The sequence below is a fragment of the Mustela erminea genome, chromosome 4 (genome assembly GCF_009829155.1).
Source record: "Mustela erminea isolate mMusErm1 chromosome 4, mMusErm1.Pri, whole genome shotgun sequence".
Taxonomy (NCBI): domain Eukaryota; kingdom Metazoa; phylum Chordata; class Mammalia; order Carnivora; family Mustelidae; genus Mustela; species Mustela erminea.
In genome coordinates, this window is record NC_045617.1 from 63,272,308 (window position 1) to 63,297,721 (window position 25,414).

At 41.6% G+C, this 25,414-nt stretch overlaps 1 protein-coding gene across 1 annotated transcript in view; it reads left to right on the forward strand.

The window, feature by feature from the left end:
- Positions 1-25,414, forward strand: part of NHSL1 (NHS like 1) — a 229,637-nt gene that overhangs the window by 65,804 nt on the left and 138,419 nt on the right. The window lies entirely within an intron of this gene.

Genomic DNA, 25,414 nt, shown 5'->3' on the forward strand with positions numbered 1-25,414 from the left:
CCTCTCTCAAATAAATAAATGAATCTTAAAAAAAAAAGAAAAAACACAAAACTTTTAGATGGTTAACAAATGACTTAGAAATGGCAGCCCTTTCCAAGTAGCTATTGTATTTTGATACACAGTGATAAGTGTAGACATTTCGTGTTACAGACTGAAGTGGCCATTTTTGTGGGATGAAGTTTCCAAAGAACATTTTGGAATATTGAAGGTTGGGAGTATTATAAAGTATCATTTTTCCTCTCACAAATTAAAGTTTTTGATCCCCACTGTAGCCAAACATACAAATTCTCATGAAGAATTAAGACCCAAGTGTCTGAATTCCCTGTTAACTAGAAACATTGAGGTTATTAAAAGTATCAAAAATCGGGCCACCTGGGTGGCTCAGTTGCTTAAGCAGATGCTTTCAGCTTGGGTCATGATCCCAGGACCCTGGGATTGAGACCCACAGCAGGCTCCCTGCTGAGTGGGGAGTCTGCTTCTTCCTCTCACTCCCACTCTGTGCGCTCTCCCTCTCCCTCAAATAAATAAATACACTCTTTTAAAAGAAAGGTATATCAAAAATTACTTTTCCATTTAAATTTACTGTAATTTGATAAGAAAGAAATGATCCGAATCCAGGGCAGCATGGGTTGCAATTGATTTAGCTTAACGATGTTCTCTTTTGATTAAAAAGTGAAAGTCTTAAAATATTTAGAAAGTTCTTAGGTTTGTGTCACTCAGCAACCTAGAGTTTAATGACCCTTTAGAGGCTGATAAACACTTCATTTTTGCAGCAGGCATTGCTAAATTAAGTTTAAAGAAGGCAGCAAGAGAACGTCAAAACACCTCGGTTACTGCTTCATTTTAAATTTATTACATTCTTCCTCTGGGTATCCAGAGTATGATATTCTAAATTCTTTCAGCACCAGTCAGCAGAAAAGCCATGCAGATGACATTGGAAAGTTATTTTCTAGGCTTTCTGCAGGTACTAACCTCACCCACCCTGAGACCTGGCCTTGAGATCAGATTGGACCCAACTGCACGTCTGCCATTTGATAATCCCAAGGTGTCTTAAGCACAGGAGGATTCTAGATGTCTGGGTTACACACGTGGCTAGATGAACCAATTCTAATTTTGTTAGCACCATTATTTCTACATTTATTATACACGGAAGAAAAAAAGACTGACACGTTCCAAATTTTTTTCATACATTGCAAGTTATCATAAAACATCATACGGTGTTGAATTCATGTTGAATAAAGTGTGTCATAGAATTCAAAACAGCTAGGTAGCTCAGAGTGTTTGATGAGGTTATAACGTATGCCTGTGTTGAGAAGTAACAGACAAATCTGATCCTCATTTCACAGCTGGAAAAACTTGAACACCCGGAGAGTGGGTGGTTTGCTGGTGATCAAGCGGGAAAGCTGCGCTCTGCACTCTGAACTTTGACTCTCACATCTTGTGCAATCTAATGATTGAAAACATGAGCGTGACCTGAATTAAAAAGAATTGTGCAGAAGGCTGTGTACTGTAATTTCATCTTCATTGTAGTGCTTTGGGTGTGCAGATGCTGCCATTCTAGAAGGAGCAGACTCACGATCCAGCATTGGGTAGAACTGTATAGTTTTACACTAGGAGAAGCTGCCATCCTTTTAGTTGGTTTGCACCAGTCGGAATCTGTGAGCGTTGCGGAGAAAGGATCCATGCTCAGGCATTTTTTCAGAAGGACCTAGAAAGAAGACAAATGAGTCCTAGGAGGGCAGTAGCCAGTTTCACCCCACGCCGGGGCTGTTAGGGACTATGGCAGCATTTGGAATAATTGAGGCAGGGAGGCAGGCAACTACACGCTAGAAGGCTTTAGGACATCCTTTAATTGGTAGTACTTGCTCATTGCTAATACTTTGTGGTATCCTTTTCCTGTCTCGAAATGGGAATTTCCGACGCATTGCAACCCATCTATGCACAAAAAAATTTAAAGTCAATGTAATGTCCTAGCTATTAATGTCAACAAAATGACCATTTGTAGTTTTTCCTGTTTGTTGTTCTGGCAGAACTGTACTAGAAGGTGTCATGAGATGATTAGATGCTTACATGATGGGAAAGTGGGTGACTCACACTGGGAGCAGTGGTGTTGTCACTGATGCAACTTTCAGAAACGATGAACAATTACTGAGAAAGTTCCAAACGAAGCAAACCTGAAGCGATTCTTTCAACATCAATGGTATCTGTATTTCTGGAAAACTTAGTTTGCATTAAAGTTAAGCACAAATATTGTGTTTTCATGGAAAGGAGAGGTGAGTTTCTAAGCTCAGATAACATGGAAAAAGTTGTTTGTTTTTACTGATGTAACTCTAGCGCTTTTGAAATCTGTGACGGGTGTGGGAATATACTGTCCCACACACCACTTGACGTCCAGTGTCACTGCTGCCCGCCCGCACGCTGCCAGGGGTGCGACAGGCTGAGAGGCTGCACACGTTTCTCAGATGCCTGCTAAGGTGAGATACTCTTCCCATTGAGAACTATTGTTCGTTTCCTGCTGCCTTTGACGATTTTCTTTTAAGGGGAAGTCACCCTCTCATACCTTCTCCTAATTTCCCCAGCTCTCTTTAGATCTAGTGGTGTGTGTGGGTCGGGGAGAATGAAGACTGTAGTTGGAAGTAGTGGAGAGTATTTTGATGATTTTTGCATTAATTTGTGAGGAAATGGGTCTCTACTCTTGATAGTGCTTCTGCCCCTAAAAAAATCATTGGCCTGACTTCATTTTCTTCATTGTTAAGCTGGAGAGAATATTTAAAAACTGTTGTGAAATGACTGTTAATTGGGATTTTTTTTTTGACACCCCTAACTGTTCCATATTATTAACTATAAAATTTCCAAGCCTTGCAACCACCTAGTTTTGGTGATCCAAGCAGATTTGGTCATTGACAGCTGAATGTGTCTCTGTAATTTACCAGAAGTGTTGCTCTATTTGGCCAGTATGTACCAGCAATCAAGCTGATGGAGTAGACATAGTATTTGCCACAACATAATAGCAAACTTGTTATAGTATTGACCCCAATGAACATTAGTCATGTTGCATTTCATGATTTTGTGAAGGTCTGCACCTCTGCATGCCACATCCCCACCCCTGATCTTCAGAGCCAAGATGGTTTAGGGTACCTGATCCCCACATTCAGTATGGGCTAGGTTGGACACCAAGCCCAAGCTGGCCTGTCAGTTTCTCCTCTTGGGAACTGATATCGTAAGAGAGAGAGAAGGAAAGGGAAAGGAGGAGGGGGAAGAGAGGGAGAAGAAGGGGAGAGAGAGAAAGAGAAAGAGAGAGATTTGGTTCTTTTGTGTAGTAGACTTGGGTGTTAGGACTAAAATAAGGTGTTGGCATGAGGCATGATTGGTTCTTTCAGAAGACTGAGGAAAGGAACTATTCCAGGCCTCTCTCCTTGGCTTGTAGACAGCCATCTTCATATTGTCTTTCTTCTATTTGTATCTATCTTTGCCTATAAATTTCCCCTTTTTATAGGGTTACCAATAAGGATACCAGTAAGACATTGGATTAGGGCCCATCCTGATGGTCTCATTTAAACATAATTACCTCTGTTAAGACCATATCTTCAAATAATCTCACATTCTGAGGGACTGGGGTTTAGGAGTTCAACATATCATTTTTAGGGGTGTGGGGGTCACAATTCAACCTATCAGAAATGTTCTAAGACTGTATCTTACCATGTGGACTGGGGAGAGCAGGAGGATGATTTGCAGAGAGAAAAAAAAGGGGGGGGCAAACAAGACATTGGCAGAAGTAATTTCATGGGTCCCTGACTTGTCATTTCCATTTTTTTCTGGAGCTCACTCGTATTCCTAATGTTGGTTTCTATGAACTACCATTGTGGCCTTCCAGTACACTCCCCTTGTTTAAGTTTGTTTAAGCTGATTCTGTTATTTTTTAGCCAAGGGATGCTAATTAATAGAGAACCAAACTGAGACCCATATTGTTGTATGCTACTTTAAGGAACTAAGGATTACCCTGTAGTTTTTGTGAGGCAGTCACAGGGTAGATAAACTGCAAAAAGGAAGCAGGAAGTACCATTAGAAGCCTGCTGTAATCAAATCATGAGGTAGTGGAGAGAAGATTGGAAAGTAGCCAATAGATCTTGGTTCTTTCAGAGTACCTGTTACTGTATTTTATGGACTAAATGTTTGTGTTCCTCCAGAATTCATGTGTTAAACTCCTAAACCCCAATGTGATATCTTAGGAGGTGGGGACTTTAGGAGGTAATTAAGTCATGAGGGTGGAGCCCTCACAAATGAGATTAGTGCCCTTTGAGGAACAGACATGAGAGCTTGCTTCTCTTTCTTCTCTGCCCTGTGAGGATTCAGTGAGATGACCTCCCCCGCCTTAAGCAAACCAGGAAGCAGGCCTTCACCAGACACTAGATCTGCCTAGGTTAGCTACTCATTTGGTGGTATTATTACCATAGGTGCCTGAACTGACTAAGGCATTGTATAAACTCTTTCATTTAATTAGGCCTGAATTAAAGATGTGGGTTAAAGAGATTCAAAGAAAGAAGGGTAGTGAGGAGTCCATGGTGATTTTGAACATTCTGTCTTAGGCAGCAGGGCTGATGGGTTGGATAATAACGAGCCAGAGGACTGTCTGTGTTTGAGGAAGGACTCTGAGTTTTGATCTGGGAGTGCTGAGTTAGAGGGCCTGCAGGGTAGTCAGATGGAGATTGCCAGCAAAGAAAGTGGATGTGGCATCTGAGTGTGGGTGCTGGAAACATTATAGCCTGTGATGGTGGTTGAAGGCATGTTGACTGAAAGAGATCACCAGGGACTAGAAGAGAGATTCCTAGAACAGGTCATTTAGGAGCATCACATTTGAGGGGCAATCAGAAGAGGATCTGCAAAGAAGACTTAAGGTAGAGAAGCAGCCATCTCATGTAGCAGTTAGGTTTCAGTAGACTCAACAAACATGACACAATGGTGACCCAAGTTATGAAGTGGTGTTACTGTGCACTGAAGCAAGAGGTGTGCAATGGGAAAACTGAGGCAATACAGATTGTTCCTTCAAGACTGCAAGAAGGGAAGAGGATGACTGCTCACAAGGAAGGCAGGATAGAAGGAATGTTTCCACATGAAGGGAGAAATCCATATTCCTTCCAAGATATGCTACTTAAAATAGCCATTATTCATTGCGGAGTGCCTGGTGAAATGCTCTGTGTACATTATTATCTCCTGTAACCCTTCCACAGACCTGGGAAACTTGAGAGAGAAAGTTAAGCAGGTAAATTCTTCCTGCCCTACTGCAAATTCATGCAGCTTGTACAATGTCCAGCCAGTAAAGCAGCCCAATGTGTCTGGATGCCGGGTCACCCAGTCTCTCACAACCACCCTTTACCCCTAAAAAAACACAACAGAATGAATTCAAAGAATCTGCTAACTATAAGAAAATGCAGGAAAGGAATTTAGGCCATCTTCTGGAATTTATAAGATGGGATTTGGCAAACATACTACATTATTGAATTAAACGAACAATAATAAGTTGAAAAAAATTGTAAATGGCAGTAAGAGGCACACGGGTCCCATTTAGAACGAAACTGCCTCCAAGGTTAAATGTGTAAATGAAATAATATGGGTAGAAATTAGAAATTGACTTGGGTGGGGATTGGGAAAAAAAAAATTAGGTAATGGACATTTAGATGAGCACTTTCAATAAAGGTCAGTAATATAAGAAAGGTCCCCACTAAGAGAACAATTAACCAACCTAGACACGCTTGTCAGAAAGCAAGAAAGGCATGAGTTTGAACCTGAACTAGGAAATGAGAAAGTCAAAGATGAATGCAGGAAAACTGAATAGAAAGCATATTATGAAAGAGAACATCCCCTCACACCACACATGATGAATATCTATTAAGAGAGAGGAAAGGGAAGAAATTAACAAAAAGTTTTTCTCCACTGGGGAAGTCAAATGAAAGTGTAACATTAATGCGCGTCACATCTTTTCTGCTATGTGTAAAAGGGTGCTTGTAAAATAAAACCATGCAGTTCGTAGATTGAAAATTATCTATCATTTATTGTAGTAATGCCTACTCTCATTCCCTACCTGCCTAACCAGGAAGCCTGACCTGTTTCCCAACGACACAACCTCTTCTTACTCAACTGGCATCTTTCTCAGGGCCTAATCCACTGAGTACGTGGTAGTCATCCATAAATACCCGATAATTCTGTGTGTTCTTTCGTTTCCATTTGATGCTGGAAATTTAAGAGATTAAGGTCTTTGTTAGAGGACTTTAGGTACTTGATCAACAATTCACTAGCTCAGTAAAATAAACACTATTTTCAACTAAGAACTTGGAAGTCTTAAGTTTACATTAGATTTTCACATTATTAGAAATGCTGTCGATTGTTCCTTGGTTTTTGATGACAAATTTGTATTTCTCTTCATTTTCTTATTTTTAGCCCAAGATGTCCTATTGGGAAACTTATTAGGTACCTTTATATTTAAGTGTACCTTTGTCAAATTGACATAAGACTATATGTTACATAAGAGAACAATGTTTTATTTTGTTGTTCGTTTTGAACTTTTTAAAAAAGATTTTATTTATTTATTTGACAGAGAAAGATCACAAGTAGGCAGAGAGGCACACAGAGAGAGAGGGGGAAGCAGGCTCCCCGCTGAGCCAAGAGCCCAATGTGGGACTCTATCCCAGGACCCTGAGATCATGACTTGACCCAAAGGCAGTTTAACCCACTGAGCCACCCAGGTGCCCCTTGTTTTGAACTTGTAATTGAAAGTGGACATGTATACAGGCACCTGCATTATATTTAAGTGCTTTTTAACTTGTAGTGTCCTTTATTTATTGAACAGCTCGATAGTAGAGTGAGTTTGTCCTGCTTCTTGGATTTTAATGGGTCATGAGATTCACTTCTAGGTCTTCCTAATGTGCATTTGCTAAAGGAAGCAAAAGGGCAATGTTAATATTCAAATAACTCAAAAAAAGGAATAGCATTTACCTGGGACCCACTAGAGGTAAGGCATATGGGGCTTTTGGCGGTTTCAACTTTTTGATTCCAGGATAGGAATCTTGTGCACTTGAAACTTTCTTTGATAGAGTTTTTTCGGTTGAGCTTAACTCATATGCTACTGCTGCCTCTAAAGATCATTTAAAGACCATTATTTCACTGGAGCTTTTGAGAGTTCTCCCCCAGCTCCCCAGTTGAATCTAGGTGAGAAATGGAAGTGAATTTAAAAAGGTACATGAGCTCCTTAATCCTTAGGAGAAGCTCTGATAAATTAGTTTCAGCAGACTCCTTGGGATGTCCTTCTGTGGTGCTATTGATTCTTTCAAGAATCCTAAGATAATTTGGCCAAAGGGAGCACCCTTTATAATCTTAAGCCTATTAACGAATGGAATCCTGTTCAGTTATATGTCATGATAGTTGAGCAATCCACGTTAGTCCATCAAAATCCTATTTTGACACATCTACATAATCCCTTTAGTCTGTTTTTAGAGTTATTAAGTGCTTTTCATGCCTTTGGTGAAAAAGCTTTCACATGGCCCTGGAGGCTTTCCACATGACCCTGGAGGCTTTCCATTGTAGTTTAACAGTAGTTAACGTGTTGCATTGTTTGTTGGAAAGTGCAAAGTAGCTCAAAGCTGGCCTGTCAGGGGATGCTATCCTTAGAGCTGGGAGGGTCTCAGGGCTGGTAATAGAGCCTCTTCATTTTACAGTCACAGACCCTGAGAGTTGCGTGACTTATCCAGGCTGATTCCACTGGTCAGGCATGGTCAGTTCTGACCCCTAGGCCCTGTGATTTTACCTGCATCAGACTGACCCTTGAATACCTATGGACTTTCAGATCTTTGCCAGAGATCTTTCCGGTTGCTTGGCATGAAAGCTGCAAAGGAAGAGGTACTTTCGTCCTGGATATTCTTGTTTTAAGTTTTCAAAGAGAGATTTACAACTTTATTTTTCCTCCTTGGGGTGGGAAGAGGGCTATGCTAAAGGGAAAGGAGACTTAGAAATGCTACCATGCAGTTAGTAAGAAGGAGAAAGGTGGCCGCATTGGAGGCACCTCCGTCTGTCGAGTACCAGAAGCCCGTAGCACAGACGTGCACAGCTGGGAGCCCTGGCAGCCAGCCGCAGACCTTTCACTTTCTCTTACCATTGTCTCCATCAGGACTGATGGTCTTGTTATCTAACCATTTCTCATATCTAACCAGTCTTTATGCTGGACTATTTTTACTCATTCAGGGTGCATAGATACCTTTTTTGCTGATTAAAGAAATTCAGAAAGGAAAGAGGGAGAAGCCCTTTTTATAGTCTATTCCAGGGTCCCCTATATTAAAGTTGTTGGTTTCTTTAAAAATTAATATGTCTTTGATTTTAACTCTCTCCCACCTCTTGTCCAAGCCTTTTTCTGGTATACTCTGCTTAGGGACTATCTGTATAAGATAGGCTAAGTAAATATACTTTAAGAAGAAAACCATTTTTCAGAAGTCACTTTCTATCTCTTGTAGGGGGTTGACTTACTTATGAGATCTGCTAGAGGCTGACACCCTGTGCTATGTAGCATACAGTAGTCTCGCTCGGCTTTAGCACGGTAGACATTTTCAGTTTTGACTTTCTCAGGTACCATCCAGAGAGGTTCAAGCCATGTAATGAAATGTTGAGTCCCAAATTCGGGTCATGCACTGGTAGTGGGCTGTGTGGGGGAGCAGGGGCTTAGGCAGGTGTGAACCCACAGCCCCCCAGCTGCAGCCATCTGCACCTGCAAGAGCTTTGTGGAACGAACACTCCTTGTCTTAAGCACTGTACTCCTCTCAAAGTCATTTGTTTCTGTTCCTTGTGAAAAAGTCCCAGAAAAGAAAAGGGCCACCTGCAAATGCTATCATTTGTCTGTAAACTTGGGGACTCATTAAAATGTTGCTAGGTAGCCCTACCCTTATTAATGTCAATGTGCTCAATTTATGGTACATGCACAATCAATTATTTGTCTATTGACTTCATCTTCCTAGGAAGCAGAACGGTGGTTTTCAACTCTGGCTGCTGCTCTTTGGGAATCATGTTGGAGTCTGTAGATTTGGCATTGGGCCATACATCTGTAGACTTAAAAGCTCCCTAGGTGATTCTGATGTATGGCCATGGTTAAAAACCACTGAAATAGACTAGAGCATGCAGATCAAAGATTTCAGGGGAAATACGCCACTACTCTGATTAATTCCGCAGGAACAGGTATAGGGACTGTTGCTTAGAGTCAGGGAGCGAGTTCAGAAGCCCAGGGGAGTTGGCAGTCTGGTTGGCAATGAGAAGTTAAGCTATGAAGGATTTAGCTCAGTTAGGCTCCTTCTAATTCCATTTTGACTTAAAACAGAGACTCTCGACTTATCCTGAAATAGTTGTGAATCGGAGTCTGCTGTTCTCTGCTACTAAAGAACAAAAATATATGATGCTTTTAGAAAAGTCATTCTCTACTCTTGCTTAGAAGATACTGAACCAGTGTAGTGTGTTTTTCATATATTATTCCCAACCACCACCTCCCCTCCAGATAATAAATGTGACCAAATAAACTGAAATTTCCCCCTCCCCCTATTCTTGGAAATTTACAGCATCATTAGCATATCAAAAGCTGGGAGAGTCCTGCTGTTAGCGAAACAAAAAAACTTTTTAAAACTTTGTTTGAGTTAAACAAACTTATTTGCATAGGAAGAAACTTTTTGCTTCTCTACCTACAACGAGACACTTTTCCCTTAACGCCTGTTTTGGGAAGACTGGCCAAGTCATTTTGATTCAGTAATTTCCTTACAGTTAATTTCTGACAGATGAAACTCTTTTTAAAATCTCCTTTGAAGTTGGACTGAATTAACAAATGGAAGGCTTGGCAGAGCAGTTTACTAATTCATAACTATATCCCTCTGCTTTCTTTGTGTTGCTAAGTACTATAATCTTTGACCCGAAAGGAAGAATACTGCTAACAAGTAAATATTTAAAGGCCCCATGAAGTATAATGTGCATGAGTTTGTGCCTGGGGAGCCGTCTGCTGGATGAAAGAAATGACTCACTTTTCATCTTCTAAATGGGCTGTTGTTTTACAGTAGGTTGAAAGGAAGTATTTTAAGTGCTAAGAGTTAGATCTCTTTTTATTTTTAGGTTTAGTTAGCCATTCACTTCACTGATTTGAAAGTGGCATGGTAAGTCATGATTCCTAAGTGTGTCAGTGCCCTGAACGAGTGAGTTAGTGTTCCTGTGAACGAATGACCTCTGTGCTACCAAAGACTACTTGGAACCGTTTGAGGAAACGGAAGTGTGAGTCATGGATGTGCTTGAAGAGTAGCAAGGGAGACTCACTGACTCCAGAGCCATCCCTGACGTGTGGTAGAGCAGGCAGAGCCCAGATAGGGTGATACTAAGGCTCTAGTCCCCACTGGGCCACTGACCACCTCAGGGACACCATCTCATGACCAAATGTCCCTTCTGTGCCTGATGGGAGGTGTGAATTACGTGTTGTTAAGCATAGCTTCCAGCTTTAAGATGAATGAGTCTTTGAATTCTACTGATTTTCTGGTTTGTGTGGAAGTGGGTGTGTGTGTTTTAATGACCTTCAGATGGGATTCATCAGGGCTTCATGAAATGAATCTTTATTTTTTAGATTTGAAGTGAACTGCTCTGACAGAATTTGACCAGGGGAGTCCATAACAGAAAGTGAGGAAGCAACTAACTTTGATTTATAAAGCTGTGGGCTGCTGATTTTCTATGGCTGTGGCATTTGGTATATAGGATGATGCAGATGTAATCCTTTTGAAAAAAGGTTCATTACCATTTACAGGCAATTTTTTTTTTTTGAAGATTTTATTTATTTATTTGGCAGACAGAGATCATAGGCAGGTAGAGAGGCAGGCAGAAAGGGGGTGGGAAGCAGGCTTCCTGCTGAGCAGAGAGCTGGATGCTGGGCTCCATCCCAGGACCGTGGGATCATGACCTGAGCCCAAGGCAGAGGCTTTAATCCACTGAGCCACCCAGGTGCTCCCAAATGTCCTATTCTTATCAGGATTTATTTTCAAAAGCTATAAAATAGTTTCTAGCTACCTTGTTTGATATGCCTTATTATGCTTTCTTTCTTTTCTTTTCTTTTTTTTTTTTTTTTAAGAAAATATTTAGATCACCCTGCTGAAACACATACTAGGTATTTCTCCTTAAGGAATTCTTAAGAATAGCAACCCGCATATCTGACACTTTGTAATTTTTAACTCTTGCTACAGAGTTTCTGCCGTCATTATTGTATAAACTTGTGTTCTCTTATTTTCATTCAGTGGTTTTCTTTCATGCAACCTAGGTTGACAAGTACTGTGAAGTGTTGGTGCTGTGCCTAGAAATTACCTATGTATTCTTTAAAAGTGATAACCTGCTTTATCTGGCATTATGTTTGGGGAGCAAGTAAGTGCCATTTTTTAAGGGTCATGATTAATTTTCTTTAGTTTTATTTATGGCCATGAGAATATATTAATTATAAGAGAATAACTGTGTAAGAAAAACCCCAAAATATTTCATATGGTAACTTTCAAAGTTAAATATTTGAAAATTTCTGTTATTTTATCTTTTTTCTGCAGCTTAAGCCACAAGGTACTGTTTGCTGCCAGTATTCCCTTCTTGAAAAACTTGTGTCAGTAGTCCTTTACCTATTCTCCCCCACCCCGACTGTATCCTGTAAATTCTTACGTTCAAATAGATTTGTCTGACAATAATGGTTTCCGTCTGCTGTAGGTCTGTGTCTGACTCATACCCTCACTAGGTGGTGATATTGCTCTTCTTGCTTTTTTTTTTTCCCCCTGTAGGTGGCGATATTGCTCTTGTTTTATGGACTTTTTCTGTGGGGTTCAGAGAGGCATGCTCAAGACCAACTTGCCAATAAATATGTGTTGAAAGCAAGATTGGAGTCCAGCTTTCCCTCATTTACATATTTGTGCTTTTTGGCTCTCTGTCATAATGGCATGTTTTGGGGAGGGAAGGGAAGGAGGAGGAAAGGAATAAAGCCTTATTTCTTACATTATATCTATTAAGCAAATTTTTAGTGAACATCCACAGACTTAAAATTGTTCTTTTCAAAGAATTGTTCCCTGTTGGTGGAAAGGAGAAAAGATAACGGGGTACCTAAGCACACTAAGGCGTCCTGTGGGGCCAGCCTTGTGGCACCACGTGAGCTTTCAGGATGGAGTGAGTAAACAAACAGGAGTCACTTGGCAGGTCAGAAGTGATGCTACAGAGGAAGGGGCACTGAGACCAGTCCAGAAGGGCAGGGTGGAGTTTATGGTGGGGTCCTAACTCAAACACCCAAAGCTTGGATTTAGTTAGCGATGGTGGCTGGAAAGCTGAGTTTGACGGGATTGGGCTGTGGTTTGAGGCAGACGTGGCGGGATATCCGGGCCAGAATAAGCATAGAGGTGGATCCCACCACGGTGGAGTGCTGCTGGAGCTTACCCTAGGGAAGAAGGGAGAAGGGCCCAGGGACATCTTGACTCCTCTCAGCCTTGTTCAGACTCGGTTTTGTTCAGAGGAAGGTTATTATCTTTGCCTTGGTAGCAAGGTGGGAGTCGGGCTTCAAAGGAAACCTCGTGGTTTGAACAGCCAGCGCCTTGTAAGAGTGGAACTGTTGTAGAGAAACCAGGGTCCCCCTGGAGGTGGGCAGTGGAGCCTGTGGTGAGGTGATTCTTGCCATTTATGAGGTGGATGGAAACAGACAGGATTAGAGGAGGTGTCAGTCCCGGGTGAGGAAGAGGGAGTATGGGGAGGCGTGGTGGGCAGAGTGGAGCCCTAACTTCCAGCTCCAGACAGAATTTGTGAGGGGGAGATTGAAAATGCAAAGTAGGGAGCAAATTCAGGCTGTAGACAGCGATCAGGAGGCAGGGGTGAAGATGGGAGTGAGAAGATGGGATCCATGAGGTTTTGAGGTGACCTGGAGGGACAAGGAAGGGGTGGACGGGACAGCTCCCAGCTGAGTGGAGGGCTTGCCTGGCCCTTCATAATCTGGGCCAAGCCTCGAGAGGTTTGTCAGCCCTGCCCACCATTTGTTGCTTCCCTGGACAACTTGGGAAGTGATTCCTAACCTGTGGGGCCACACATTAGGTTGTGGGATACCTGTCCCTCAGGTAGGTAGTACACAGGCGTGTGTGTCTGGGGGCAGCAAACTTGTCTGACAGGCTCCCCCAGGTGATCCCTGGGCCCTTTCTGCAGAGGTTCTGTGTGTCCGGCGTGAGGCCCCAGGGTCTGTATTTTAATAAGCACCACTAGGTCATGCTGCTTATCAGGCAGGTTTGAGAAACACTGATCTGGGGGCCTGAGTATGCTTCAGGCTGGACCCTGGCCTCTAATACTTTTTTAGGTCCTCACCAGTGCTGCCATTTTAAGTACAAGAGAGGCTTCTGAATTTTAGTCTGTAGGTTATTGAGGTAAATGGATACCTGATTGTTTTTAGGTTCCTTTGCTGCTTCCTAACCTAGTCCTCGCCTGTGTTTGAAGACAAATCCCACTTTCCCGTGAATTCCCCTAAGCCTCCGCAGCCTGGGGCTTTATGGAAGGTGGGTTGTTATGTTCTGCCGTCTACTGGTAAACCGCCTGCAGACTGTGCGGTGTTTCGAGAACTGTTTTGGTGAACGGCCTCCGGATGTGAGACCGCATTGCAAACATGATTCTCAATGGACCGTAGATGAGGCATGAAGTCTTACTTCTAATAGAGCCATCTGCTCTAATTTAAACCTTTCACACTTAATGTTGCAAATCTGACACAATTAATTTCCTCTCCTCCAGAGCTTTTTCCAGCCCAGGTGTTAAAATGTTAATAACAACACATTTTGAGATTAGTTTGCTGTGTTAATCTCAGAAAGAATTTTTTTTTTTTTTTTTTTACATGCTGCCTGTCTCTTCCAAGGACAGATGATTCTGGTGACTCAGGGCAGTGGTGAAGACAGATGGATTCACGTTTCAGAGCGTTGGAGAAGCTTGATCTCAGAAAATCGCTTCACCTCTTACCATCAGTTGGTTTGCAGAATATAGTTGTTGTGTACCATCATCATCATCATTTTAAACTGCGCCTTGCTCTGGGTCCCAACTTGGGCAATGACCTACACCTGACAATTTCTGAATATTTTGTGGTGAACCTATTGGACTTAGGGCCACACAGTGTAAAGTGTTTAGATGCGATTCCTATAGGCTTGGAGCTGGCATCACAGTGTGGCAGACCACCTCTCCAATTCTTTGTTTCCGTATCTGTAGAATGAAGGTGACAGGCTCATCTCTGAGATCTCCTTTGGTCCCAAGCTTCTGTACTTTAAACAATCAGCATGAAATATAGGATTTGGTTTTCCCAGTGACTGTGGAAGGCCATGCTTGCCCCTTTGGTTGGGTGCCAAGCTTTCACATTCTGGGCACCACTGACACCAGCATCTCATCAGGGTATTTCTAAGGAGGCTTAATTTCATGCTTTGCATTCAGTGACCTTTTACACACTTTTAAAAATTAGAATTGGAAAAAGGGCAGGCTTCTTCCTTTTCTTTTAAATATCATTGATTGAAACAGAACTAGCATTTAATACAGTTCTATCTATAAACAAGATATAAACTTTCTTAAAGATTAATTGGTTCTTAATTAGAGGTGGGGGCCATACCTAACATAAACCATGAAGCTTTTTAAAAACATATGTGCCAAACAGGGGCCCCTGCGTGGCTCAGTCAGTTAAGCACCTGCCTTCAGCTCAGGTCTTGATCCAGGGTCCTGGGATCAAGCCCCACATCAGGCTCTCTGCTCGGCTGGGGTGGGGGGGTTGTCTCCTTCTCCCTCTGGCTCTGCCTATTTCCCCGGCTTGTGCTCTCTCTCTCTCAAATAAGTAAATCTTAAAAAGAAACATGTGTGCCAAACAGAACACCCAAAACCTAATCTACACCTAACCTATTGAATAAGAATCTCTCATAAAAGATGCTTCTGATGTGCAGCCGTAGTTGAGAATGAAGACACTCCTACAGTGCCAGTTGGGGCTGACTTATCTCGTATCTCCTTAGGCAGTGCTGGGCCACCAACATCGGGGGGCTTGCAGTACACTGTGCTGGGCCGAGGACCCTGGACACCTGTAAATACTTCTGGATGATCCTCTGTTTACATCCCTCTCTACTACCTTTATTAGGCTGGTGGCAGAACATCTTAATAGACTATTGATTTCTCTTTTTTTAAGATTTGATTTACCTATTTGACAGAGAGGTCGAGAGCACAAGCAGGTGGAGCTACAGGGAGAGGGAGAAGCGGGTTCACCACTGAGCAAGGAGCCTGATGTGGGACTCGATCCCAGGACTCATGATCTGAGCTGAAGCAGACGCTTAGCCAACTGAGCCACCCAGGCATCCTTCAGCTATCCATTTCTTTAGTTACACTTTAGTATGAGGCCATCCCCTACTTAGGAAATTAGATTTTTGATCTTGCCTCAGACTTCATTGTAATCTCATTTTATAGAGGCCATACTTATTAATTTTTAAATGAGTTAGGTTATTCTGTCTTTTTATTTAAGGATTTTATTTATTTATCTGAGAGAGAGAGCACAAATGGGGAGCAGCAGGTAGGGGGAGCAGCAGGTAGAGGTAGCAGCAGGTAGAGGTAGCAGCAGGCTCCACGGTGAGCAGAGAGCCCAGTGCAGGACTCAGTCCTAGAATCTGGGATCATGACCTGAGCCAAATGCAGATGCTTAACTGACTGAGCCATCCAGGAGCCCCAGTTAGGTAATTCTTAAGTGATGTCAGTTTCTTAAGTGACATCATTTGACCTGATCTCAAATGCAGGCTGTAGCATGCTAAAATTTCCTGTGTGCTGAATAAGTAATATTGAACTGTGTGATAGATTAAAAATTATTTGAGGGGCACCTGGGTGGTTCAGTGGGTTAAAACCTCTGCCTTTGGCTCAGGTCATGATCCCAGCGTCCTGGGATCGAGCCCCGAGTCGGGTTCTCTGCTCAGTGGGGAGCCTGCTTCCTCCTCTCACTCTCTGCCTGCCTCTCTGCCTACTTGTGATCTGTCTGTCAAATAAATAAACAAAAATCTTTAATAAAAAAAAGAGAAAAATTATTTGAGACCGTTTTTTTCCTTTTCTTATTTTGAAATGTAACTTACTTTTAGCTAAACAGTTTCTTACCAACAATAACCAATAATGTGTATTTTATGGAACTATACAGTAACTGGCATTTTTCTTCTGTGCTCATTTATTTTTCCTAGAGAACTTATCAGCAAAGGGAATTTTGGAAAATGCCTGGAGCACATTTTGGGAGAGAGAGAGAGAGAGAGAGGTGGTTTGACAAAATATAGCATTTTCTTTCTCTCTCTCTCTCTCTCTTTTTTTTTTTTTTTTTTTCCATTTAAAATGTTATTACCAATGAGGTGAGTAGCCATACCTGGGCTATTTTTGTAATTCCTTTTAGGGTGTCAGATTTTACACTTTACTTTGAGCCATTCATTGCCTCATCATTCTGGGGAGAGAAATGTGCCTAATGACTGTGAATAGGACAGAAGTGCAGTGACTTGAGAATCTTGTCATTATAGGTGAGATGGGGGCACTCAGTCAGTCCTTCCCTTGGAGACGGTGGTGTGAGTGAACTATTTCCCTGAAGGGAGTCGGGCCCTCCATTCCAGCTCCCCATACCCTCACTACAGGTACCAGGCGCCAGGTGCAGTTCAAATCAACCTGCTCTCGGCCTCACCAGTCATCTCGCTTGTCGCCCGTTCGTACCTGCTTCAAGACCTGTAAGGTCAATGGCTACCTCTTTGTTGCTGCTCTTGCACATAACCTGGGAATTACGGAGCGCTAACGATGTCAGCATCTACTCACTTCAGTTTTCATAACACCCTGAAGAAAGTCTGTGGCGTCTCCAGCGTGCAGGGTTTTGAGCCTGGGAATGAGAACTGAAGGCATTCCCCACCTGGATGCCTTTTGAGGCCACACTGTCTGGGTTCTGCCATGTCTGAGGGGGACGGTGGAGGGGCTGGGCTAGGGGTGGGGCTGGGTGGTTGAGAGGGGACTCCCTCTAGTGTCTTCATTGTGCTTGCTGAGCTCTGTCAGCCCACTCCCGGCTGCCTGCCTTCGTGGAAAGGCTCTAGTGTTTTTTTAGTACAAGTACTTCATCTTTTCTTTGAAGTTCTCTTTGATGGTATATCTCCGAGTAGTGTATTAGAGAAACAAAAGTTCTCTTGACTTAACCATCCATATTTCTACCCAGGGGAACAAGTGTTTCAACTAAAAATTTCTGAATGTCTTAAGGGTTCTTTAGGTCTTTTGTTTTCTAAATTTCTCCTTATCACATGAGTTTATTATCTGAAGGCTGACAAATGTGATTGTACAGGGACAGCTAAAGTAGTCATTATCAATTAGATTCCCCTTCTTTAAATTGCCTTTTTACTTGGAGAGTTCGGTGACTGTCGGAGGAGTTGGCAGTGTCTCTGACTGTAAAAATTGTTGAGCTAAAGAGAAAAACATATAAAAATAAAGGTGTCTTTATATTCTGCCTGTTATGTTTTCATGAGTTCCAGAAAGGTTAAATTTGTTAGGCTTTTTAAGAAAACATTCTTAGGCAATGAGTGAAATTTTTATAGACATAGTATATGCAAGAAACATAAGAGGCCATGCCCTTAAGCAGATTTGCACATCAAGTAGAGAGACTTAGAGATCCGTTTTTGGATATATCCTGCTGTGAAATGTTCCTTTAATTACCTGAACGAGGTTGTAGGAAAAGGATCAGGTAGACCGGTTTATAAGAGGTACCACCATGGTTCCTTTAGTTGCAGGGTGAAAAAGTTCTTAATATTAACTATTTTATAAAAATAATCTTAAAAATATTTGGGGATTATAATGCCATTTGTGAAACTTGGAGAAAACAGTATTGTGTCTTATTGATGAACACACTGGTATTCAGAAAAAGTGTGAAAAGTATGTTGGGAATGATACAAACCAAATTTAGAATAATGGCTAAACTGGGAGACTTGGGACAGGAGGATATTTATCTGTAACATTTTATATTTTAAAAACTGAAGCAAAAATGGTGAAATGCTAACTCTTACATCTGTGCTGATTTCTCTCCTTTTCCCTATGTTTCTAATAACTCTGAGTGAAAATTAAACATTAGATGACTAAAAATTTTACAGTGTAGCGCAGCCTGACTAGCTTAGTCAGTGGAGTGTGTGATTCTTGATCTGGGGGTTGTAAGTGTGAGACCCATGTTGGGTGTAGAGATTATTTGAAAAAAATTTTTTTTTAATTTTATGGTGTATGTTTAGCATACATATTATGGAAAAATAGAAAATCCAAAATAAAAAATTAAAACAATCTGTTATCCTGTATTCTGCTTATAATACCCACTGATAACATTTTTAGTATATCATCCTAGTTTATGTTGTATGTATTTGGTATTATATCTATGATGTTTGTACATTTTCAGTGATATTATAAGTAGGGATTTGAACTCTACACATTTACTTGATATTCTAATATAATTTAGATGTTGAATTTAGGTATTGAAACTAGTGATTTTCAAATTTTAGCATGCAAAAGATGCATCTCGGAAGCTTGTTTAAATGTGGACTCTCAGGTTCTCTCCAGAGGTGTGTATTAAATAGACTCCAGGAATGTGCATTTTTAATAAGCCCTTCTGGTTCCCTCCCTCCTGCACCCCAATCCGTCGTGATTCCGATACACGTGTCCTAAGGAACACAGTTTGGTAAACATTTGTGAACTGTCTATGCTTGGGTAGTCCACACAACTCTCAGCACCGCTTATACTTCTTTTTCTAATCAAAGGTCAGCAAACTATATTCTGTGAACCAAATACAGGCCACCACCTATTTTTGTAAATACAGTTTTATTGAAACCCAGCCACCCTGATTTTGTTTACTTATCATCTGGCTACTTTTTTGCCACAGTGGCAGATGGAGTAGTTGCAACAGAGACAAAGCTTGAAATGTTTACTGTCTGGCTCTTTTCCAAAATTTTGTTGACCCCTGCATGTAAGCTAGCATTTCTTGTGGGAGAATATCAAAGAAAGTCCAGTAAAGAAACTGGAGTACATTTAATAGGAGAAAGTTGAAAAGTAGTGATGAAGGGCATGTCACTGACCCGTTTAATTTAACAAGCATTGATTTGATCCTTAATGTATTCCGGGTACTGTGCACATGGTGACATAAGGCTTGGTTTTCCCAGTTTACGGTTCTTAATGACTGAGATGTGATGGGGTAAATGCAGCCTCTCTCTTTATGTGGTGCTTTGGAAACAGATTAGGCAGGGCATCTAACAATCTAATCCTTGCAGTCAGGAATGGTGTCCTAGGAGTCTTTAACCCTTGGTAACTTGACCAGGAGGTGCCCATGGTACATGAGATTCAGAACCATCCATCTCCTCCCCCTGGCTTGCTTGGATGATGGGAGTGTATCGTTGTGCGTGAAGCCCTGGTCATGCTTGGCGTGCTTTGGCCCATGGAATGTTAGCAGCTTCAATGCAGAGGTGGCTTGGGTAGTTGAGTTTTGCTCTTTGGTGCCATTGCTGTGAGAAAGATAAGCTTGTACTGGTCCTAGGATGGGGAGGAGAGCCACCTAGAGGCACGCAGAGGCTAACCTAAGGTGACCAAACATTCTGGGATACTTGGGACTGCCCCAGTTTTAAAACAAGTTCTATATCCTGGGAAATTCCTCAGTCTTGAGCATCCTGGGACAGCTGCCTTGGAGCAGAGCCACCCCCAACTGAGTCCAGCCTGAACTAGCTGACCTCCAGACAACCCACAGAGTGATGAGAAATCATAAGTGATTGTTTGTTTTAAGCCACTTGAGTTTTGGAGTCGTTTGTTATGTAGCACTAGTTTAGTGGTATAGTTAGTACCCAGTAATTGTTTGCTTATTTGGGCTAGATAGCTCCTGGTCGAAGGTGTGAAGAGTGCATAAAAGTTAAGCAAGTGGAGAAGACGAGTGCTATTAATCATGCATCAAGCACCAGGGGCTTGGAGTATGGTATGAGTTGGCACATGGAGGACAGCTTTGAAGGGGGCACAGCTGAAAGCCGGGCAGCCCATTCCTCAGGGCATTACGGTAGGCCCCTGAGAGACCTGAAGGCTGTGGCCATGAGTAGGGAGAAGGGAAGGCTAAGGTTTTGTTGTCAGGCAGACGCCCCTTCATTTAAAAAAATATATTTTTTATTTGAGGGGTGGGGGGAACCAGACTCTCCCCTGAGTGTGGAACCCAACGCAGGGCTCCATCCCAGAACCCTGAGATCATGACCTATGCCAAAACTTAACCGACTCAGCCACCCAGGTGCCTCATCCATCACATGTTTTTTCAAGTCTCAGCTCTGCTATCTAAATAACTTGGGGACCTTAGGCAAGTTGTTTGATCACCTTTATGCTCAGTATCTACAAATATCAAATATGTGTACTAATACATTTCCCAGGGTTTTTGTTAGAGGGGAATAATCTAATGGGAAAGGGTGTGTTGTTTTCATTCTGACTCCACACTTACTCTCAAGATGGCGTCAAACAGCCTGGCTGCCTGAAAGGCAAGAAAGTTGAATGTGAGTGCGATGACTGTCTGCTCAGTGCTTTCGGAACTTCTCAGAGTTTTCTTTGCCCCACCAATTTTTTTTTTTTTAAGGTTTGAATTTATCATTCGTTTTCACTCAGTTATGCCCCGGGGAAAAGGGATTATTTGGATTTGAGGAGAAGGAATACTTTGAAGATTACTGATTGTATTCATCCACATATTCTCAATAATTTAAAAATTACTCTTCAAATTAATGCCACTTTGGCAAAAAAAAAAAAAGTAGTGCTTTTTATCACATCATGATCTATTTAACACAAAACTAAAAATATTTTCCTATATGGGAGAAAGGGGTATATGGGAAAACTTCCTCTCAGTTTTGCTGTGAATCTAAAACTGCCCTTTAAAAAAAAAAAAAAAAAACTACAAAAAAAGGGGGAAAAAAACAGGAAGAACTGGAAGTATTTTCCAAATTTAAAAAAAGATATTTTTCTCCCAAACAGTCAAATCAGGCATTATTGGCTTAAAACTGAATTTTTAAGAAGTGGAACCTTGAAACTTCCAGCCTTTTATTTTTCTTATTATGAAAGGAAAAGCATACTTACCTGTCAAAGACTAAAAGATTCAGAAAGGAGGGGCATGAGGTCACACTGTGTTGCCAAGTCAGTGCAAACTACTTAGAAGCGTGGTATCTATACTTCGAGACCCTTATTAGTGTTCTTCCCATCAAGTATTTTTTTAAAAGTTGGCAGTTGTTGACAGTTGAAGCAGCTTCCACTAATTCCTATAAAATGAACAGAAATGCTTAGAGATGTCACAGAGGGCAAAACTCTCCTTTGGTGTCCCCCAAACCTGTTTCTTAAGGCTATTGCAAAAAAAAGCCGCAAACACTGTGACTTAAAAGATGTAGATGTATTCTCTCACAGTTCTGGAGGCCACAAGTCTGAAATTGAGGTGTTGGCAGAACTGTGTTCCCTTCAGAGGCTCTAAGGGAAGACTCTATCCTTTTCTTCTTCCTGCTTCTGGTGGCCCGGCTTCTCTCCTCAGCTGGTGGCTACATAGCTCCCGTCTGTGCTCCCATGCTCACATTGCTTCTCTGCAAGGTCTCCCACTGCCCCTCTCCTATAAAAGACTTGAAAAGATGCCTTTGGGGCCCACCTGGATAATCCAGGATAAACTCCTTTGTCAAGGGCCTTCCCTTAATCACAGCTGCACACCCTTTTTCTTTCCCCCCATTACTAACACTAAAACATTAGTGATTGTAGGGCTGTTAATATTCTACTAACCCATTGTTTTTGCCAAATTATCATGTTAGCCCAATTCATTGGTATACTGGAGCCAGTGTGTACTGGCTTTGAAATCCCGTTCTTAAATATTTAGGATTTTATGTTTTTTTTTCATTTTTTATTTTATTATTGTATTTATTATTTCAGATTTTATTTAAACTCAAGTTAGTTATTGCAGAGTGTGTTACTAGTTTTAGGGACAGAATTTAGTGATTCAGGTGCATATAATACCCAGTGTTCATTACATCAAGTGCCCTCCTTAATGCCTGTCACCCAATTACACCATCGCCCCCACTGACCTCCCCTCCAGCAACCCTCCATTTGTTCCCTGTAGTTAAGAGTCTCTTATAGTTTGCCTCCCTCTTTGTTTTTATCTTATTCTATTTCTCCTTCCCTTCCCCTATGTTCATCAGTTTTGTTTGTTTGTTTCTTTCTTTTGTTTATTATTAACATATAATTTGCCCCAGGGGTACAGGTCTGTGAATCATCAGGTTTACACATTTCACAGCACTGACCATAGCACATACCCTCCCCGATGTCCATAACCCAGCCACCCTATCCCTACCCGCCCACCCTCAGCAACCCTCAGTTTGTTTTGTGAGATTAAGGGTCTCTTATGGTTTGTCTCCCTCCCAATCCCATCTTGTTTCATTTATTCCCTCCCTACCCCCCACAACCCTCCACCCTGCCTCTCAAATTCCTCATACCAGAGACAGCATATGATAATTATCTTTCTCTGATTGACTTATTTCACTCAGCATAATACCCTCTAGTTCTATCCATGTTGTTGCAAATGGCAAGATTTCATTTCTTTTGATGGCTGCGTAGTATTCCAGTGTGTGTGTGTGTGTGTGTGTGTATCTCACATCTTCTTTATCCATTCATCTGTTGATGGACATCTAGGTTCTTTCCATAGTTTGGCTATTGTGGACATTGCTGCTATTAAACATTAAGGTGCATGTGCCCCTTTGGATCATTACATTTGTATCTTTAGGGTAAATACCTAGTAGTGTGATTGCTGGGCCATAGGGTAGCTCTATTTTCAACTTCTTGAGGAACCTCCATACTGTTTTCCAGAGTGGCTGCACCAGCTTGCATTCCCACCAACAGTGTAGGAGGGTTCCCCTTTCTTTGCATCCTTGCCAGCATCTGTCATTTCCTGACTTGTTAATTGTAGCCATTCTGACTGGTATGAGGTAGTAGCTTGCGTGGTTTTGATTTGTATTTCCCTGATTGCGAGTGATGTGGAGCACTTTTTCATGTGTCTGTTGCCCATTCAGTTTTGTTTCTTAAATTCCACATATGAGTGAAATCATATGGTATTTGTCTTTCTCTGACTGACTTACTTCACTTAGCATAATACACTCTAATTCCATCCACTTCGTTGCAAATGGCAAGATTTCATTTTTTCTGATACCTGAGTAGTATTCCATTGTGTATGTATACCACATCTTTTTTATCCATTCATCAGTCCATGGACATCTGGGCTATCTCCATACTTTGGGTATTGTGAAATTTTTACGATTTTAGCATGCTGGTTGTGAATTGTTGGTAACTTGAAATTGGCCATATTTGAAGTGTTTACATGGAAATACTATGGATCAGGGCTTCCCACACCCCTCACCCCATATGGTTTACCAAGACACCATTGATTGGCCAAACCCCCGATCACCAGGAAGTTCTTCTGAGAGTACCTCTCACCCTGCAGAACCCTGCCAGAGACCCTACTTGACTTAAGGACCCTACTTGTTTCCTTTATTTTCTTTCTTGCACTAAGTTAAAAATAGCTGTGTGTATATCTTTTGTCCTAAAATACACTTAAAATTCCAGGACGGGGTTCTGACTTCTGTGCTTTAGAATCAGCCTGCCTGACTGATCTCCCAGAAGGAGATCAGTAAATATTTGAACCAATCCCTTTATTTGGGCTCTTTCCCATTGCTTAAAATAGTAAAAAACTGATGGCTAGGGGGAATTGCAATAATCCCAGATACATATTTGCGTTTCTGTTTCTTTCCTGTTTGTGAGTACAGGGTACCACAAATGTATGACTTTCATGTACTTTATGCCTAATTTTGTTTACTCACATCATTAGAAGTAAGATTTGTCTGGGTCAGTGGACTCACTGAAGTTATTAGCAATGTCTAACATGTTTGCCATGGCGTAGCAGTGTAATAAAGGGTAGCCAAATTGATAAAATGTCTGTTGAAAAACCAGATATATAGGGCCCACAGTGAATATGGCTTTACAAAAAAAAAACAAGTGACCCTTAGAGGGTCACTTAAAAGTTGATGGAAAAATTTTCTTTGTCTTAAAAGATACCAGGAAAAACTGATAAAAAAAAATTTCCACCACCACAGAACAACTACATTCATAGGTGGAACACAGGAGGTCCTGCCCTGTCTGTGTAGATTATAAGGTAAGATGGGGGCTGCATTTTTAAATTTGGCTCATTATTGATTGCCACGGATTCTGAGCCGGATCCCTGGATTCTGGAGTCTCAGCAGATGGAAGCAGGGCAGAATGTCCTAACAGAGTAAGAAAAGCATAGAGCCTCGCGGTTAATGACCCTCTTCTCAAAGTGAAGCAGTCTAACTCTATGACCAACAGAATTTCATTAGTACTCTTTAATTCAGAATTATATATATTTTTGGTCAGCTACCAAATTTTTCTTTGCTTTTGCCTTTTGGAATTTAGTGATAAAGTAATGAGTGCTGTAGAGGTCTCATTATCTCCTTTTCCTAAAACATGTTAAGATCAAAAGAAAGAGGTACATGCAAATGAATAGATGGTTCTGTCTACCAACAGCCACTCCTCCTGGCAGTGTGTAGCTATCCTAAGATATAATGGAGATCAAAAGATGAGATCCCTGCCCCTAAGGGGCAGTCCAGTCTAGTACTGTGCTAACTCAAAGTTACCTGGGGGCTGGCATCACCTGGGCCCTTTGAGGAGTTCCGAATTTCGGGCCCTGCTCCACACCCGAATCAGACTCTACATTTTAATAAAATCTCCCATGATTTATGTACATGACAAACTTTGTGAAGAAATGGTTGAGTAAGTAGTAAACATAATAATAATTATTAGATCCAATAATTATTAGATTACTGAAGAGGCCATAGGAGAGGCATAGGAAGTACAAAGAAGATCATGATTTAAAAACTCTTTTTTTTTTTTAAATTTGGAATTTTAGTTCAGTCTCAGAGCAAGTTCATCCTTGTTCTTACATGAGAAGAGTCTCAAAGTTAGTGTTCACTCTTAAGGGACCTTTTTAGCCAAACCCCTTGGATGAGGACATTTTCTTGGTTAGGGTTGGGAAGGAGTTCGGCTCTGGGTAATCAACTGCTCACCCGGCCTCTGACACTCCATGGCACCCATCAGTCAGTGATGGCTTCTGTCCCAGGGACAGCCTTTATCCCCTTGCTGCGTGCCCCACCCCGGGGGCTGAGAGCAGTAATGTGCTGACCTACTGCTCCCCTATCAAGTTATCCCGCGGGAACAATGTGGCAAAGTCTTCGAGTGTCAGATCATTTCAGGAGTCCCTTTCAGATAGGAAGACGTTGAAAGGTGGGATTCAGGCTTGGGATGATCTAAAATTATAGATGTTTGCATCTACTCT